This window comes from Aedes albopictus, chromosome 3 (genome assembly GCF_035046485.1).
Source record: "Aedes albopictus strain Foshan chromosome 3, AalbF5, whole genome shotgun sequence".
In the NCBI taxonomy this organism is placed as follows: Eukaryota; Metazoa; Arthropoda; class Insecta; order Diptera; family Culicidae; genus Aedes; species Aedes albopictus.
In genome coordinates, this window is record NC_085138.1 from 37,359,693 (window position 1) to 37,378,184 (window position 18,492).

The 18,492-nt window shown below is 36.4% G+C and overlaps 1 protein-coding gene across 2 annotated transcripts in view; it reads right to left on the reverse strand.

Annotated features, from left to right (window-relative positions):
• Window positions 1-14,674, reverse strand: part of LOC109419150 (latrophilin-like protein LAT-2) — a 444,748-nt gene extending 430,074 nt beyond the window's left edge. The window contains exons 1-2 of one of the 2 annotated variants that reach the window (XM_062857117.1): window positions 13,544-14,674; window positions 1,914-2,420 (exon numbers count right to left, since the gene is read on the reverse strand). The gene's annotated coding sequence lies outside the window, so the exon portion shown is untranslated. The remainder of the gene's footprint in view (window positions 1-1,913; window positions 2,421-13,543) is intronic. The other variant, XM_062857118.1, reaches the window with a different exon arrangement.
• Between the last annotated feature and the right edge of the window lie 3,818 nt (window positions 14,675-18,492).

The following is an 18,492-nucleotide window of genomic DNA, read 5'->3' on the forward strand; positions in this document are numbered from 1 at the left end:
GAAGAAATCTCTGAAGGAATACCTGCAGAAATACTTTGAAGGAGAAATTTCTGAAGGAAACCTTGAGAAAACCAAAAACAAAATCCTAGCTAGGCCAATGGCTATTGGGAGATTTAAATTGCAAGATGCCTTGGGCGGTAACGTGTTTTTTTATTGTCAAAAGGTACCATTGTATCTAAGAACCAGAAATTAAAATTTTGGGGATGTTGCAGAACTTTCAGAAACGTTGGATGATCACTAAACCTGTCATTTTCCATAGGCAATCTAATAATTCAATGACTTTCAGGACATTTCAAATACAGGGGATAGACCAAATGATCGGAACAGACCAAATTTTCATTTTTCAAAAAATGCATCAAATATTCTCAAATTTTTACTGAAAGTATGTCAACCAGTTGTCCATCAATGGTTCAATTTTGGGGAAGATCGAGCTATTCTACACGAAGTAATAGAGATTCTTGAAAAGGGCATAATTATCCGATAGCCAAATTTGAGCTGTTATATCTCAGGATTCAATGAACCGATTGCAATGAAATTTTGACCATTCACGACTTATATAATGAACTCTTAAAAACATTTGATTTAACTCAAATTTTTTGACAAAAGAGAAAAAAATGAAATGATTAGATCATTCTTCTAATAATTATCTAATAATAAAAAAAAAAAAAAAAAAAACACCAAATTATCCAAAACTTCAATATCGTTTCAAATTCAAATTCAAGATGCAAATTATAGTTCATTAAATTTCCCCCTTATTGACAAATATATAAATATGATTTGAAGGAAAGTAACAACATAGCCGCCAATAAATTGAAAAAGTAATGGGATGCATATTAAAAATAGACCAATTTATTAAAAAATCGTGAAATAAATAAAATCGCTATAATTTTTTCTCTTGTCAAAAATTTCAAGTTTAGTCAAATGTTTTTAGAGTCCATTACATAAGTCGTGAATGTTCAAAATTTCATTGCAATCGGTTCATTGAATCCTGAGATGTAACGGCTCAAATTTGGCTATCGGATAATTATGCCTTTTTCAAGAAACTTCATGTAGAAAACCTCGATCTTCCCCAAAATTGGACCATTGATAGACAACTGGTTGACCAACTTTCAGTAAAAATTTGTGAATATGTGATACATTTTTCGAAAAGTTACAGCTATTTGATCATTTTTTGAAAAACGAATGTCCCGATCATTTTGTTTATCCCCTGTATTTGCACTCCCCTCTCGCAATGTCGCAAATCGCTCGGAAAAACGTCCAACAGAAATAAATCTTAACATTCTCCACATGTTGTCCTTCACTTTTTCACTCGAGGAGAAAGCACCCACACTTTAAGAAATATCCTAGGTAACTTGGAACGTGATCACATACTAAAGAATCAAACTTCAGCTCAAAAACCCCTTTCCACAGGTCGTCATCGATTCGGCCCCACACTTGTGTAGGTATGTAAGTAGCAGAGCAAGACACCAACAACAACAACGTAACGTGAAGACGCCAAGATAAAGTTTTTCCGCAAAGTCATGGCTTGCAGCTGGTGATCCGTATCCTTTTTCTACTTTTCCTGTGCGTCCTTTTTTTTTGAGAATTACCGGCACAGCACGAGGCAGTATATTTCAAGCACACGACGACGACGACGTCGCGACTGTACCATAAGAAGACCATCAGTTTTCCGCGAAAAGATTTACGTGGGCAACGCTAAATCACCGGGTACGGAATTTACTTCCCACCCATTAGATTCTGGGAATCATGAAACTTCCGGAAGATGAATGCGAATTTGATTTTTTGCTTTGCAGGTTTGTTTATGGATGTGCGCCGCCCTGGCAATGACAATTTCCAGATCTGCTTTTTTGACATAACTTACATACATAACGACACATGGGGCAATTCCCCAACAAACTTGAAACCTCACTCACCTGCTTTAAAGAAAATCCAACTGTGACTTCGATTCAATCTGCGTAGTCCTTCCCAGTTCCGACTCACTCCTTCACTACAACAGGGAACAATCCAAGCCCGGAAGGATCGGCTTCACTTGAATCCCCAAATTTCCCCATTTTTCTTCATTTTGGAGACCCCTTCAATCACTATTCCCTTCACCGCCGCCGCCGCCTCGGTCTACTCGGTTCCCGGGAACGACCGGAACCTTTTATTCCTCTCCACTCTCTATTTGTTTGATTTCACCTTATTGGGTTTCACTTTGCATCGGGCAGCAGCACCAGCGCGGCGAGCAGTAGATATGTAGAAATACGGAGCCCCTCGACACTTGGGTATGGGAACTCGCAGCTTTTGCTCACTGAACTATGTACCACCGGGCGGGGGTGGGCAGGAGCAGATCGGTTAGATTTTCCGTACGGTTGAATTTTGTTTGTTGTTTTACTCAGCGAAATGTTGGACCGTGACGACGGCACACTTGGGTCCTGTACCTGTGTGATGAGGAAAAAAAGAAGAGAAATTTAACACCGGTTAGTACTTGGAAGGTGGATTTTTGTTTCTTGTAAAGAGATAGCTTTCTGAAAGGGAAAGTTTCACCTTTCGCATGAATGAGGCTGATAATATTTATATTTTTGGTTTTATATGGAAAAACATCAAAACTGAGGTGAATGGATATGAAGCATTTCCAACGCATCAAACATCTGTTCTTGTTTTTCTTTTGAAAATGAAAATAAATAACATCTCTGTACATTTTGTACGACAGATTCTGTAGAGTGGTGAAATGCACATGTCCAGCTTTTCTCAAGCTATGGTCCGCGACTTACAGGTAGAGATTTTTTTTTAATCGTACAAATTGGTACGAAGTTTCACAGAATTCATTGATTTTTTTTTATACGTAGAATTCATATATATGAACGAAAATTGAATTTATAAAAATTAGGATCGCCTAATTTTTCGGAAAACTCCAGTGGAAAACAAACATTTTCCACAGACACCACCTACTTCGAAAAATCATAACGCAAGAACGAAGCATCGTAGACACACTTTTGTGGAATTATAGGCAAATTTTCTCAGCAATTCAAAAATTACAAAATGAAAAATATTTTCCACCAAATTTTTCACTGATGAGGAAATTCGGTTGGAAAAGTCGGAAAAACTATTTAGGAAGTCCGGAAATATTCTCGAAAAAAAATATTTTTGCAGGGGAATTACATAAGCAAAATTTCACAGAATATAGTTTATGTAATTTCCTTCCAGAGTTTGTTTGAGAATTTTTCCGGACTTCCTAAATAGTTTTTCCAACTTTTCCAACCAATTTTCCTTAACGGTGGAAAATTTTGTGGAAAACAATTTTCATTTTGTATTTTTTTTTTAATTGCTGAGAAAATTTGCCTCGAAATTCTAGTGAAAGTTTATTTCTAGAAATTCATTGTCCAGGGGAAAGTATTCAGGTTACTACCGAGGATTTGCTTCTCATTGATGGAAATATTTCCTTTATTCTTTTAGAAACTCAAGGAGTTATCTAGAAATGTATTCAAAAGTAATTCAAAGCATCCCTCCTTATATGTCTTCAAGGATTTTATTGGACAATCTTCCATAGTTCCTTAGCCCTCGAGCGATTGCGCGGTTGTATTTTGTACAACACGCTGAAAAATGTCGCTTTTTGTACTCAGCATTAGCGTGGTGATGACGGTGCTGTCCAACCGCGCGAGCTACGGAAGGTTAAGGAATTTTGGCAAGTATTCTCAGGGATAAATTTGGTAAATTTTCTTCAAGGATAGCTTCAAATTCCTTTAAAAATATCTTCAGAAAATCTGATAGAGATTCCTGCAAACATATTTTTAAGGAAAAAAAGCTTCAAGATATTTTTTTTTTAAACCAGCCATAGATTTCTTTAGAAATTTGTAGATTCCTTTAGATAGAAAAAATCTCTCAAATCGCTTAAGAAATCTTCCATTGAATTCTTTCAAAATTGTTCCATGTTCACTAGAGATTGCTCCATAAATTTCTACACCAATTCTTTAGAAAGCTTTCATGAATTTCGCTATAATTCCTCTTGAAAATCAAATATTTGGAATACCTTCAAAAATGTCCGTAGGTATTCTGTAGGAAAAACTTCCAATGATTTTATACCAAATTTCTTTGGAAAGCCTTCCACAGATTCCTTCAGAAATTTCTTGAGAAATTTATGTATAAAACCTAAAAAAAATAAGAAACTTTTGCAGGGATCCCTATAAAAAATCATCCACATGTTTCTGAAACTCTTCCAGTAGTTTTCCACAAACTCTAACAAGCATACCTTCAGGCATTTCACAAACTATTTCAGGAATTTCTGCAAGAATTACTCTAGGAACTTCACTGCTGAAATGTCTTCCGGATTTCAAGCAGGAACTATTTCAGAGATTCCAACAAAAACTCATCTAAAATTCATCCTAGTATTTATCCAGAATTACAGATCTTCTGGTTAATATTTTGATTAAACTTCAGAAGAAACCTTTGGTAAAGTTTTTGGAAAATTCACAATTTTATTGCTCACCAACACCTTGTGTTGATGGTCAAATTAACAAAACAGTTTAAATTTCCGTGACAGTTCAGTTGATAGTATGACAGCTCGCCCCGAAGAAACGAAATCTCACGCAAACTTTAAAAGCATTTTTATTATACAGGGGATAGACAAAATGATCGGACAGGCAAAAATTTCGCTTTTCAAAAAATGGTCAACTAGCTGTAACTTTTCGAAAAATGCACAATATTCTCAAATTTTTCATGAAAATTGGTCACCAGTTGTCTTTCAATGGTCCAAATTTGGAAAGATCGTGCTATTCTATATGAAGTTAAAAATATTCTTGAAAAAAGCCATAATTTTCCGATAGCCAACTTTTTTATTAAAAGAACTCTGAAAAACATTTGATTTAACTTGAAGTTTTCAACAAGAGAAAACATTTTAGCGATTTTATTTAATTCACGATTTTTAAGTAAATTGGTCTATTTTTAACATGCATCCCATGACTTTTTCATTTGATTGGCGGCTATGTTGTTACTTTCCTTCGAAACATATTTATATATAAGTCAATTAGAGGAGAGTTCAATGAACTATAATTTGCATCTAGAATTTTGAAGTTTTGGATAATTTGGTGTATTGTTAGAAAAAATAATCTAATCGTTATTATTTTCTTCGTGTTAATCGAATAATTATGCCTTTTCCAAGAATCTTCATTACTTTGTGGAGAATGGCCCGATCTTTTCTAAATTTGAACCACTTATACACAACTAGTTGGTGAACTTACAGTGAAAATTTGAGAATATTTGATGCACTTTTCAAAAAGTTACAGCTAGTGCCTGTCCCGATCATTTTGTCTATCCCCTGTATAATAAAAATGCGTTTAAAGTTTGCGTGAGATTTTGTTGTCTATTCCCTGTAGTTGCCGGACACCAAAAATGATGAAATTTTGGATTTAGATTATTTCTGTGGTAGAGATTCAGATTCTGCGCTAATCTGAATACCTCTAAAGAAGCTAATTAACTTTTAAGGACGCGCGCCATCAAGCAGCTGAAACTGCACCGCGCTGACGAGCGAGGATTTCTGGTAGTGTTGTAGTTTTCACAACAGCACGCGTACTGAAGGGTTTGAAAACAAATTATAAGTCCAGAAAAGAAAAAAAGAAAAAAATACTGTGAGATTCTTGACGAAATTTTTGTATTATTTGTGTTGGGAATTTGAAATGTCATTTCTAATTATTGTGCTGGTCTTAGTGAAATTCTTGAAATGCAAAATGTGTTCGTACTTATACTCGTATAAGAGAAATACATTTTGGACATTTTTTGGGCGACTCCCATTGAAAGTCTTAAAGGAAAAAAAAATGATTATAACTACTAAAAATAATAAAAATCGTGGGGAATTTATGTCTTTAAAACACCAAAATCCAACTATAAAAGAAACATGGAAAAAAGCATAACTGCACACTTTTGCAAATTAACAATGTCTAATTGACGTGGGCGCCAATCTGGATGCTTTTCAAGGGCGCCATTGAACCTTGCTATGACTTTGATCATATAGGCACATAATTCGAAGACTATTATTTTCCCGAAAAATTTATATCAAAATGGAATCAGTGCATGAGGTCTAAGTTTTGTCGGGGTTACATGGATCTAAAATCTAAAACTTTTTTTTTCGAAAGTCATCTACAGTCCAATAATTCTGCATAGTTAGGCAAAATAATACATAAAAACCTGAATTAATCCACCTATGGTGAACAGAACCCTTCTTACACTTATTCACTTAGGTCATTTCAGAAAATATTGTAGATTTGGCATCAAGTTGATTGCTTTCCATAATAGAATCATCGACCATGAGCTCAACTACCAGAAATGGTAGACCGAATCTCCTAGAATCTTGTATGGAATGTTTAAACAATAGCTTATATATTCTGGAATATTGAACGTCTTGTTAACTGCCAATCGATTAATACATGAGTAAGAAAATCTTCGAGATACACTTTGACTAATATTCTTTATCAGTTGAATAAATTAGATCTAAAGTACTTGAAACCCATAGTTATGGCACAAAGAAACAGACGTCACACTCCGCTCGCTTCCCATCGATCACCTTTTTAACGGTTGATTCAAATTTTCGGTAGTAGGTCGATTGATCACTCGCTGCGCTGGCGTCGTTACTGCTACTATTTGACGTTTGCTCTTTACTGCCACCTAGTGATTGCCCGGCCAAACACAGTACGTTTAGCATTGGGCGCGTGGCGTAGTGGTCACACGTTTACTTCATAAGTGGTCAGGTCTGTCTGTCTGTCTGACCGTTATGCATTCGGAACCTACTGAGCCGATCGATATGAAATTTTGTATGTGGGTATTTTTGGGGAAGGTTTTTAGCTTGGTGTGAGACCTCTCCGGTCTCAGGAACGGGGGGCTCCCATATACATAGATGACTTTGCGGGGGACGTCCCTATAGAACTGTATGCCAAAAACACAGTAGGCAGGCAGTACGACGTTTGCCGGGATAGCTAGTACAATAATAAAAAAAAAGAAATTTATTGAGATTACTTTCAAATACTCTTCAAAAGAAATCTCGGTGACTAAATGTCCAATCAAAATAAAATTCAATACAATTGTACGAGGATGCTGTAGCTTTCATTTGATGCTAAGAGAAACCAAATCGGTTGACAGACGGCTGAGAAATTTATTATGATACATTTTATCAAAAATCTCTCAAAAGCATAAATTTTATTACTCCTTAGTACTCCTGGAAAGATATCTCAGAAACAAAATGTCCAAACGGCATGAAATTTAGTAGCATACTACTAGGATCCTGTAGCTTTCATTTGGTGCTGAGAGAACTCAAATCGATTGACACACGGCTGATTCATTTATTATGAAACATTTTGTCAAAGACCTCTTAAAAAGTTAAGTTGTATTACTCCAAAGTACTCCCCGAAAGATATCTCGGTTACAAAATGTCCAATCGGAATGAAATTCAATAGCGTTCTTCTAGGATGCAGTAGCTTTCGTTTAGGGCCTTAAGAACCCGAATCGGTTGGCAGACGGCTGAGAAATTTATGGTGATACACTTTGTCAAAAATATCTAAAATAATTAAGTTGTACTACTCCCTAGCACTCTTTGAAAGATATCTCGGTAACCGAACGTCCAATCAAAATAAAATTCAATAGCGTTCTACTAGGATGTAGTAGCTTTCATTTGCTTCCAAGAGAACTCAAATCGGTCAACAGACGGCTGAGAACCGTGAGTGACATTTTTTTGTAACATACATACACACACACACACACATACACACACACGCACATACAGACATTTGCTCAATTCGTCGAGCTGAGTTGATTGGTATATGTGACTCGGCCCTGCGGGCCTCGGATCGAAAGTCGGTTTTTCAAGCGGTATTTATACCCTTCTTATGGGTGTAAGAAGGGTAAAAAGTAAATTTTTGCTTTTTTTTTGGAAGTCGCCGCAAACTCTACTGTCAGGTCTCCTTCATGCAAATTTGCCAATTACTTCAGCCAAAATGTCCAGTAATACTTCAGTTTGGACGCATTTAGAATACACAACCCTTTATCCCATGGATCCTAACATTCCTGAAACAAATTATAATTATTTGAGGTATTCGTGGAGAATTCCAAAAAAAATAGTCAAAACTGCCCTGGGATTTTTCCAAGAAACTTTGAAAAATTTTCTCAGAGATTTCTTTTTAAATCCCTTTTAGGATTCTTTGGGGTATTTTTCAAGAGACTCGTAGCAGAACTCCTCCATTGATTTCTCGAGGATTTTGTTTAGGAATTGCAGCGGGAATTCCCCCAGGAAATTCATCATGAATTTCTTGAGAGATTTATATTCCAGATATTTCTCCCTTTATCATTAAGGATTAGTTGTACATTTTGTACAGTTGTAGATTTCTCCCGAAATTAATCCAATAATTAAATTAGATATTTCTCTATTTATTTATCTATAAAGCCACGAATGCAACGTCCGATTTGGATCGTCTTTGTTTCGTTTTGTTAGGTTTTACCCAAGGAAGGTCCATGAGGCAAATTCAGAGTTTTGAGAAATCAATTTTTCATACGTTTCGAATTGGGAAGCTTTGACTTGAAATGTCAAAATACTCAGTATGCAAGACAAAGTTCACCCAGGTTCACCAAAGTTCGCCAGGGATCAGTTCGGAATTTCTTCTATAAATTCAATGGTAAATTCCTTCAGGGATTCGTTGGGAGATGCCACTAAAGGCTCTTTGAGGGATTATCTAGACAGTCTTTTTGGAATGCCTCCATAAAATCATGGAATATTTCTCCGAAAATTCCATCGAAAACTATCCAAAGGATCTTTTGGGGAATCATCCTTACCGAATTTCCCCTGATTTCGTAAGGGATAAAGCATGGCCCACTTAGTAATGGAACAGCATTATTCTGGTCTCATTTGGATTTAAAACAACTAATTTGAATGCGGTTTTCAGTGAAATGCATATTATATATTATATTTTAAGAGAAAAATACGAAACAAATTATTCGGCACGGATTTGAAGGAATTCTGGAACTTTTCTCTTAATATGACTCATTTGGCGGCGCACAACAGTTTCGTCTATTGTTTTAGCGATTATATACCACCAATGTTTCATCTTCGCAGTTGTTTTGATGATTGCACCCATAGCCTCCTGTTTCCTCTTCATACTTTGTTTTTGCTCTACAGTGTTTAGTAGGCCCAAACTGGAGATCACTGCCGTTATTTCATTTTTTGCTTCCTGGCTGATTCCTCAAAATCCGGCCAAAATGTCACTAGGCCATCATGAGACTGGATTAAGGGCAGAATTCGATTTTTCAGACATTCGGTTTCATAAACCTCCGAGCTCATAGTTGTTTTGGTGATGACAATTTTGTCTTTTGACCACAACTGCTAATTCCCTGCCAGATCATATATTTGCGAGCGAACTTGTTCACAAAATCGAATAAGATATAAAAAAATAACCAGGATTATTTTATTATATTTCAGGAATTATTTAAGATTCGCTTTGTAGATTTTCTGGAGATATGTAGAATCCTATTGATTTTCTCATAAGATATCCTCAAAAAAATCCGTAAAACAATGCCTAGAAAAATATCACAGAATGTTTTTTTTTTGGTTTTTCTTTCAGACATTCTGAAACGAATGTTACCGGTTCAATTCCTGAAGGAATTTCGAAACAACTCCTTGATGAAACTCTTTGACACGTCCCTAGTGAACTCTGAATCGATCCCTGAAGGAACTTTCTATGGTATCCCTAAAAAAATCCTAGCAGAAATTCTCGAAACAATCACTGGAGGTGTTGCTTAAGAAACCCTAGAGGTTTGTCCAAAGCAATTTACAAATGTATTTTTAAAATTGAACTTCTTAAGAAATTTCCGTAGGAATTTTTAAAGATGCGCTTGAGAAAATCTTTGGATGTTTGCTTGAAAAAAAATCGCAGATATTAAAAGATGATATGAGCTTTTTTTGAATTTGAGAACACTAAGCCGTAATTGTATGTTCGTCTACATAAATAATTTAATGAAAACAAAATTGCAAATAGAGGGGGTGGCCAAAATGTTTGGGATAGGCAACTTTTTTTTCTCTCACAAAAAAGTTCAACATGCTATAACTTTTCATAGAGTGTATCAAAAAATCTCAAATTTTGACTGTTTGTTAACCTATTTTATGTGCATCATTGGTACAAATTTGGGCTCGATTGATTAATGTTTCGCAAAGTTAGAACCGTTCGGGTAAAACACTATTTTTTAGACAACTATTTTTTGAGCTGTCGTATCTCGGAAACCGGTGAACCGAATTGAATGAAATTTTGAACGTACACTAACAATATGTAAATGCTTTACAAACTATTAAAACACAGGTACTTTTTAAACATTGGAAAATGTTATCATGGATTGACACTTTTTGGATTTTTCTCAAAAAATGTGATTTTTTACATCAATGTCAATATATATTTAGTGTTGATATCCAAAGATTTTCCACTTTTGTTCCCAAGTTATCTCTAATCAGATATATTAGAGCCTATTTAGATTGAAGAAAGAACACATTTAGTAATTTTTGTGTGGTATTGTAAATTTGACTTATTTTCCTCTATATGGTTAAAAATTTCAACCCGGTGTAACTTAATTCGCCGTGTGAAAATATTAAATTTTATAACGTCGTATTATATATTGTTCATGAACGTTAAAAAATCATTCAATTCGGTTCATTGGTTTTTGACATATGACAGCTCAAAAATTAGTTGTCTAAATAATAGTGTTTTATTCCAACGGTTCTTACTTCGCGAAAAAATAATCAATCGAGCCCAAATTTGTACCAATGATGCACATATAATAGGTTGACAAAAAGTCAAAATTTGAGATTTTTTGATGCACTCTATGAAAAGTTACACCATGTTGAATTTTTTTATGGAAGAAAAAAAGTTGCCTATCCCAAACATTTTGGCCATCCCTTGTATTCTGATTGTTCTTCATGTTTCCGTTCACAGTTCTGTGAATGATAAGGCAATCAAAAGGCAAAATTAACACTGGCTTACATCATTTTTGAAATCGGTTAGCTGATGATCATTTTAGTGTAGAGTCATGCTCTGAGTTCGAAAAAACTGCAGTAGAGCGGAAATTTTTACGACTTTCCATAGGGTTCGAAATAGATTTTTGTTCTATTTTCTAGCACTGTTCATACACCTAATTCTCCATAACCAATTCACCGATGGAGCTGGAATTTGTACTGTAATATTAATAGTACTTATATTTTAAAAGTACGGTAATAAAAAAATGAGTTTTTTTTCTTATAGAAAATAAAACAAAACTATATTATTATTATTTTTCCAAAATTTTGCTGAAATTTAAAAAAGATTGTCCCATATAGATATTCATCAATATTACGACGTGCACCAATCTGACGCAAAAATTGTGTTCAGGCGTTCGAAATATACTATAGGAATTAGCTTTCTATTTATAAGAAAAAGATTGAAAATTGGTTCACTGCATTGCAAGATATTTGAATTTTAGTAAAACTTGAATTTAAGGTAAACTCAAAAACGGTTCTACTTCAAAATTTTTAAAGCACGTTCTCAAAGTCAGCACTTAATTATGCATAAAAATGTTGGTCGTTGATAGAAGTCACGACCTCCGTTTTATTTTGTTAACTAGTGTAATCAATCAGCGGCCCACATTTAAATTGAAAAAATACCGCGGTCCAATTATATTTGAACATTATAATGCAAAAGATGAATATCTCCAATCTAAAGATTCAAATATTGGAAATCTTGATTTGCTGCCCATAACCGATACACGTATTCCAAGATTTGGCGAACAGCTGATAAAGATATCTTCGCACTATTACTCATTTTCCTCGCTTCGGTTTGAGGATGTAATGTTTCTGCTCCTTGTGTCAATATCATGGACAATATATTATATTTGTTATCACAAAACAAGATTCATTTGTAAAAAAATAACAAAATATGAAAATTTATAAAATTTTCATGAAGTTTCGTATTTCAGCTTTTGTGCAAAATTAAAGGGAATAATTCCTAGACAACCAATTTGCACGAATGAAATTTATGATTGTATTATACGCGCTTTTATGCGTTAAAATTACACTGCATAAGATGTAGCTAAAGTGGAGGCGGTGTCTGCACGCTCACTTCATAAGTGGATGGTCGTGGGTTCGATCCCAGCCCCAACACTTGCAATTTTTCGTCAGTTGCTCTACCCCCTGAGAGCGGCTGACACCTGACCCGCTTCTGAGAATATACTCTAACGGACCCGGAAACTTGGATATCGGCTAAACGGCATCTCATTATGGACCCCCAATCGGACTGGAACAAGAACCACACATCAACATCCTCGTGTTCATCATTCTACCAAGGACAGGGTAGAAAAATGACAGCAACGCAAAAGGCAACCACTTTGATATACAGTCGACTCTCCACATGTCGATGTTCGAAGGAATCTCTGAAGAAACTTATTCTAACATCTCTGGAAGAATTTCTGCAAAAATCAGTAAAAAAATGCAAACATTGATTTGTTTAACGGAATATCTGGATGAATTCATTAAAGCATTTCTTGGGAAATTTCTTGAAAAAAAAACTGGAGCAATCTCAAAGAAATATTCCAGAAATAATCCTTTCAAAAAAATCGGAAGGAATACATGTCAGAATTTTAGGAAGAATCATTGCATTGAAGGAATTTTTGAAAGACTTCCATTAGGAGTTTGTGAAGAATATTCTTGGAAAATACCTAGAGTTAAAACAAATACATGCACAGGAATGCATTCTGAAGGAATTCATCCATGAAAGGAGTTCCTACAAGATTACCCTATCTGTAATGATTCCAGATAACGATAACCACAAAGAAGTTATTAATAGAAAGAAAGGTCCTCCGCACTTGCTATCAAAACCAATTACGGAATATGAGGATTATTAGTCTATAGATTTACTGATCCTTGCACATTGATCCAGCACCCGTAAATGCTCGTATCTGCCAAAGGATAAACATAAGAGGGCGTAACTAAAAGGTACAAAAACTGATTACAGGCCGCAGAGGGAATTCCGCTTAGCTGAGATCGAAAAGGCGATGCATTGTTTACATCTATATAGAAACGGTAGAAAAATGCTGGAATTTCGATTTTGATTAGGTAAGGCTGGCCAACCTGTACTATGGATTCTTCTCAGAAACTAGTAGAAAACTTTCTCAAAAAAAACCTGATGATTAAGGTTCAAGAAAAACACAAGAAAACCCAACACAAACCTATCCAGATTTTTTCAGCCATCTCTGGTTTCTTAGATTTTTTTTTTAAATCGAGTAATTCTTCTCCTTATTCGACCGGAGGTGGGGTTTTAATTTTCTATCAGAGATTTGACTCAAACCTCATCCAAGAATAACATTCTACCCTGAAGTCTCCCAGGTACGCAGGTGAAACATGATGTCGATTCAATACAATGTTGTCCTTTCTTAGGAATTTGTGTAGGACGTCCTTAAACGACAATACAACGTTCAGGTGATAGCGATAAAGCGAGCCAAAATATAATATTCCACTTTCAAACGGTTTCCATCGATCCCGAACCCCCAGCTGCAGCAGCCGGTATTTGCGTACCTTCTTCACACCAAATTTAACTTGAATTGCTCCGTCGACAGGGGATCGCCTTTTGTGTTGCTGTCGCCGGTCGCTATCGTGTCCTTGCCGTTGTCACAGCACAGCTTCTCGTTCACCGGTTGCCAATATGAATGGGAGGACCCTTTCGCAAGCCAGGTATTCAACCGTGCGTACGAATGCTGCATACCAACCAACAACGAGAGGCGAGGTCCGGGTATTGCTGTTCCGACACTTTCGCTAAACTCCCAATTTGTATTTCGGTCGTACCCAAATCCCCACTGCGTACGGGACCAATCTATTCCATTTAGCAGCAAAGTTGTTCCACCTTCACCGAAATTCAATTCCTTGTGGGGCAATTCTTTCGGACTCACAGCTTGACGCACACGTTAATTCACTAATTATACTGATATGATAATTTACTTCTTGATATATTATACACACAAGTTCTTTACTCCGAACACACGGCAAAGAGCGAAAAATCAAATTTGGGCTAAACTTTTCTTCGCCACACAACACGTCCCAACCTCCACGAACCGCCTCCACGCCATCCACCGCACAATAAGACGATTTTCTTCTGAATCAGCCACTCAAACAACGACGGAACGCGTCTGTCCCCAACCACTTCCACCCACCCCTGTGTGGTGTCCCCGCACTGACTCAACGCAACCAATATCCGCGATGGAGCGCGAGCGGTTGCCTTTCTTCACACGCACACCCCCTTTCCGCACGCACCACGATTTTCCCTGCTCACAAGCAGGATACACACAATTCAGTGATTAAGTTCAACCCATGCAGTGGCGGGGATTGCCTCCTCCCCAATGATGATAACTGTCTCCGAAACGTGTCGCGAGGGTTTCCCCCGGGAGATGGTGCACGTGTACAAGTTGACCGACAACTGAGCCTGGTCGGGCTGGTTCGGGTTGTTTTATGTCAACCAACGGCTGGACGTGTCCTGCCAGTTCGGAATGAATCTGCTTGACGAAGAAATCATTCCGGTTTCGTGGAGTTTGCGCGCTGTGCCTCAAATACCCACGACTTTGTTGTCACGAGAGTTTCGTGTCCTGCCTGAGGGTTCACGATGAAAGTGAAACACGTATCATAACATAGACCTAAGACACGTGGATTATGGTGGTTCATGGCTATTTGGAAGTTGTACGGCCGCAAGCAAATGAATATTAAGTGAACGATTTGTTTTGAATTTCCTGATGAAAGCGTAATAACACGGGGATATATTCATCATGCGCTGGGTCTGTTTGCGAAACGTAAGGACAGCTGTTTAGATCACGACTGTGTTACTTTCATGCGGTAGTCCCCTTCAGTTAACGAGTTCGACGTGAATACCGTATAAGGGCCCATAAGGACTGTATCGGAAATTAACTACAAACGTTCACAATTGCCTAAAAAATAATCTGTTCGAAATAAACATAACTTTATTTTTGGAGATACTATATAAATCTCTTAAATAAAGAATGGCAGTTCTAATTTTCAAAAAATAATCATTTAACTTGGACTTTTATCTCAAAGATTGCACAAATGTTTTTAAAATTTTGGACACCTCCCAAAAATTTAAAATTGCGAAAACTGTGGGAAAATATTCAATTTTTTCTCTTATTTTTGCGCAAATATATTCTTTTCCAGAATGCTCATGATATAGGAAAATTATTTTTATCAAGAAAAATTCCCTCCGAAGATTAGGGCAATTCTTAAAAATGAAAAAAGGCCATTTTTCGAGGAACTCTTTTTTTTATGCGTCTTCAAAGAACGATTACGCCAATAATAAATACAAAAAGTTGAAAATCTGATTTTTTTTTCGATTGGGTATGTATTTAAATCTATTGAAGAGGTAGTCTTACCAGAGAACGGAATTTTATAACCTCTAAAGATTTTTAAAACAGAGCGTCAAGGTTCGACCAAAAAGTAGGTGTTTTTTGGGATAGACCATATTGTTAATGTTGGAGGTTTTTCTACCCAAAATAAGCATTTCAAAAGTCGGTTTTGAGTGATATGTTATGTGTACATAACTGCTAGTAATAATCATTATTTTCCAGATTTTTCCCCGTACAATTTTTGTTCGTTACAAATGATTGAAACGTTAAAAAAATTTAAAATAAAAACCGTTTGTCCAAATTGTTATGTTGTGTGGCATACTCATATACCCATATTTTCAATAATACTAAACATTTTCCAATTTTATTCAAGCTGTTCTAAAATTAACTATATTGTGAAGATTTCATAGAAGAACTGGAATGAAAAGTCCAACCGTGCGTCCAGATAGAGCATTTTGAATGATTATAGTTAATTTCCGATACAGTCCTTATAGCAGACTCGGTTAGCGCGTGGGTATTCAACAAGACCATACTGAGAGTGACGATTTCAATTTACGGTCGGTCCAGGATCTTTACGTAATGGAAATTACCTTGCCTTCTATGGGTAAAGATTATCTTCGTACCTGCCACACGATATACACATGCAAAATGGACATTAGCAAGGGAAGTTATCAGTTACACCAAAATCTCCTCCATTTAGGTAACTAGTCGGGAATGCCTAAATAGAATTTTTATTTAAATGGATTCATTACCTAAATGGATTTGAAGATTGCAAAGAAGTTTAAGAAGGGCGAGTGACCTGGAGATTTAAAGGGGATTTTCAAGAGGGGGTGTCAGAGGCGTTGCACCGGAGGGTAGGGCTTCAGGGGTATTTTCGGGAAGTTTCGAAAGGTCTCAGTTGCTTAACATGGGATCCGTTGGGGTTTTAAGGGGATTCCAAGTGCATTTCAGAAAGCTGAATGATTAGCGAGTTTCAGAGGCGTTACTCAGGTGTTACGAAGTCGTTTTCGAGTATTTCCAAGGATCCCAGGTGCGTAACTTTCGAAGGCATTTCAGATAGCTTCCGATGATTTATGGCGAGTTTTAGAGGCATTACTCAGACGTTACGCAGGCGTTTTTGTGGATTTCTGAGGGTCTAAGGCGCGTTACATGAGGTCCGAGGGGATTTTAGGGGGATTTCAAGGGCATTTCAGACAGCTTCAGTTGATTTTTGGCAAGTTCATGAGGCGTTACTCAGACGTAACGAAGGTGTTAAAAAAGCGTTTTCGGGGATTTCTAAGGGTCTCATGTGCGTTACATGAGGTCCGAGGAGGTTTAGGGGGATTTCAAGGGCGTTTTAGGAAGTATCAGGGGGGTTTCAGAGGCGTTACGCAGGCGCTTTGGGGGGTTTTGGAGGGTCTCAGGGGTATTACAGGGAATTTTGAGGGGGGTTAAGGGAACCTACAGTTTCTGAAACTACTTTTTGGATCACAGTTCTTAAGTAAGCTTCAGAGAGATTTCAGCGGCGCTTAAAGCGTTTCCTAAACGTTTCAGGTGGTTTCAGAACAGATTCAAGACGTTTTAGACTGTTTACGATTGTAGATCCGATGATCTATACTCAAGGGAGCTTTTGAAGATTCTTGAACGAACATTGAGCTTACAACTTGTCATCACGAAGTTGCATAAGGCTGTGTGTGTAAGCATGACTTGTATTCTATTATTTAAGCACACAAGTTATGCATGTAGATTCAATTACTTATGCTGAAGAAAGTTCTTAGAAAACCGCAAACAGTCCAAAACCAGCACTGTGGCAAGTGTGTTACTTGGGGGGTCAAAAGATGACAAAGACCGCCAGCTAAAAGTTGTCAGCTTAGCATGGTAAAATCAGAACTGGTTTCTCCAGTTCTCCAAATTTCAGCGTCCCCTTTACTAGCACGCCCCAAAAGAAATGGTTTCACTATTGTGTCTAATTAAGAACTCTTCTGGGGAAACCTCTCCTTGCATTATTATTTCACGAAATGTTTAAATAACTATATCGGAAGAGACATTCTTGCTGGAATTCCAAAACACATAAATTTTGCAAGAATTCTTCTTAAAATTTACACAGGGACACCGCCAGACATTTGTATGGGATTCTTTGAGGATTCAAAAAAAAAATCTGAAATCTTTCAAATTATTTTAGAATAATTCCTCTAAAGATTGCTAGGTATCAGAAGGTCGACAGAAGACACGTTCTCCTCCATTTGGGAAATTTTCGCCATTTCTCTTAGTAACCCTTCGAAATGCCCTTAAAAATCTCTTTGAAAACTTCTGCAGGTATTCCCCCAGAGATTATTTCAGGAATTTCCCTTGGCACTTCTTCAACAGTTTTCAAGAAATATTCAAAAGATTAATCTATAAACTGGTCCACGGGTTTACTCAGAAATTTCAGCAGAAACTCCTGCTGGTATTCCTGAAGGGATTCTATTAAAATACATTCAAGGATTGCTACATAAGTTTCCTCACGTATTTCTTCATAAATTTCTACAGAAATTCCTAAACTTCTCTAGAAAATTCTCAAGGGATACTTCTACAAGTTCCTCCAGGTATTCCTCGTATTCCTCAAGGCATTGCTTTGGATTTATTTGGACCTTCCTTCAGGGATTCTTTCAGAATTATTTTTTCAAAGATTTTCCCAACAATTCCAACAGCAATTACACCAGAATCTATTCCTTAGCATTGTTCAAGTAATTGTTTTATTTTTGTAAAATTTCTTCAAAATTTCTTTTTTTTATTTTTCAAGATTTTTTTTAATTGGATTTTTTTCTACCGACAAAGGTCTAGGGATTTTTGTGTACAAATCCCTTCAGATTTGCGATATCTATTAAAAATTCTGAGAATTCCTTCAGGTACCTCGAGGATATCTTTCAATAATTCCTTTTGAAAAAAAAACTTCTGGGATCCCTTACAAATTTATTGAGAGAAGAAAGAAGATGAATTACACCAATCCGTTTATTTGTGATTTCTTCGGAGTTTCTTCAAATATTCCTTCAGGAATTACCCTACGGATTTACTGGAAGTTACTGAATAATTTTGTCTTGGAATTACTTGTAGAGTATTTCCATAAGTCTCATGATTTTTTTTAGAAAAAGGGGGTATCTTAAG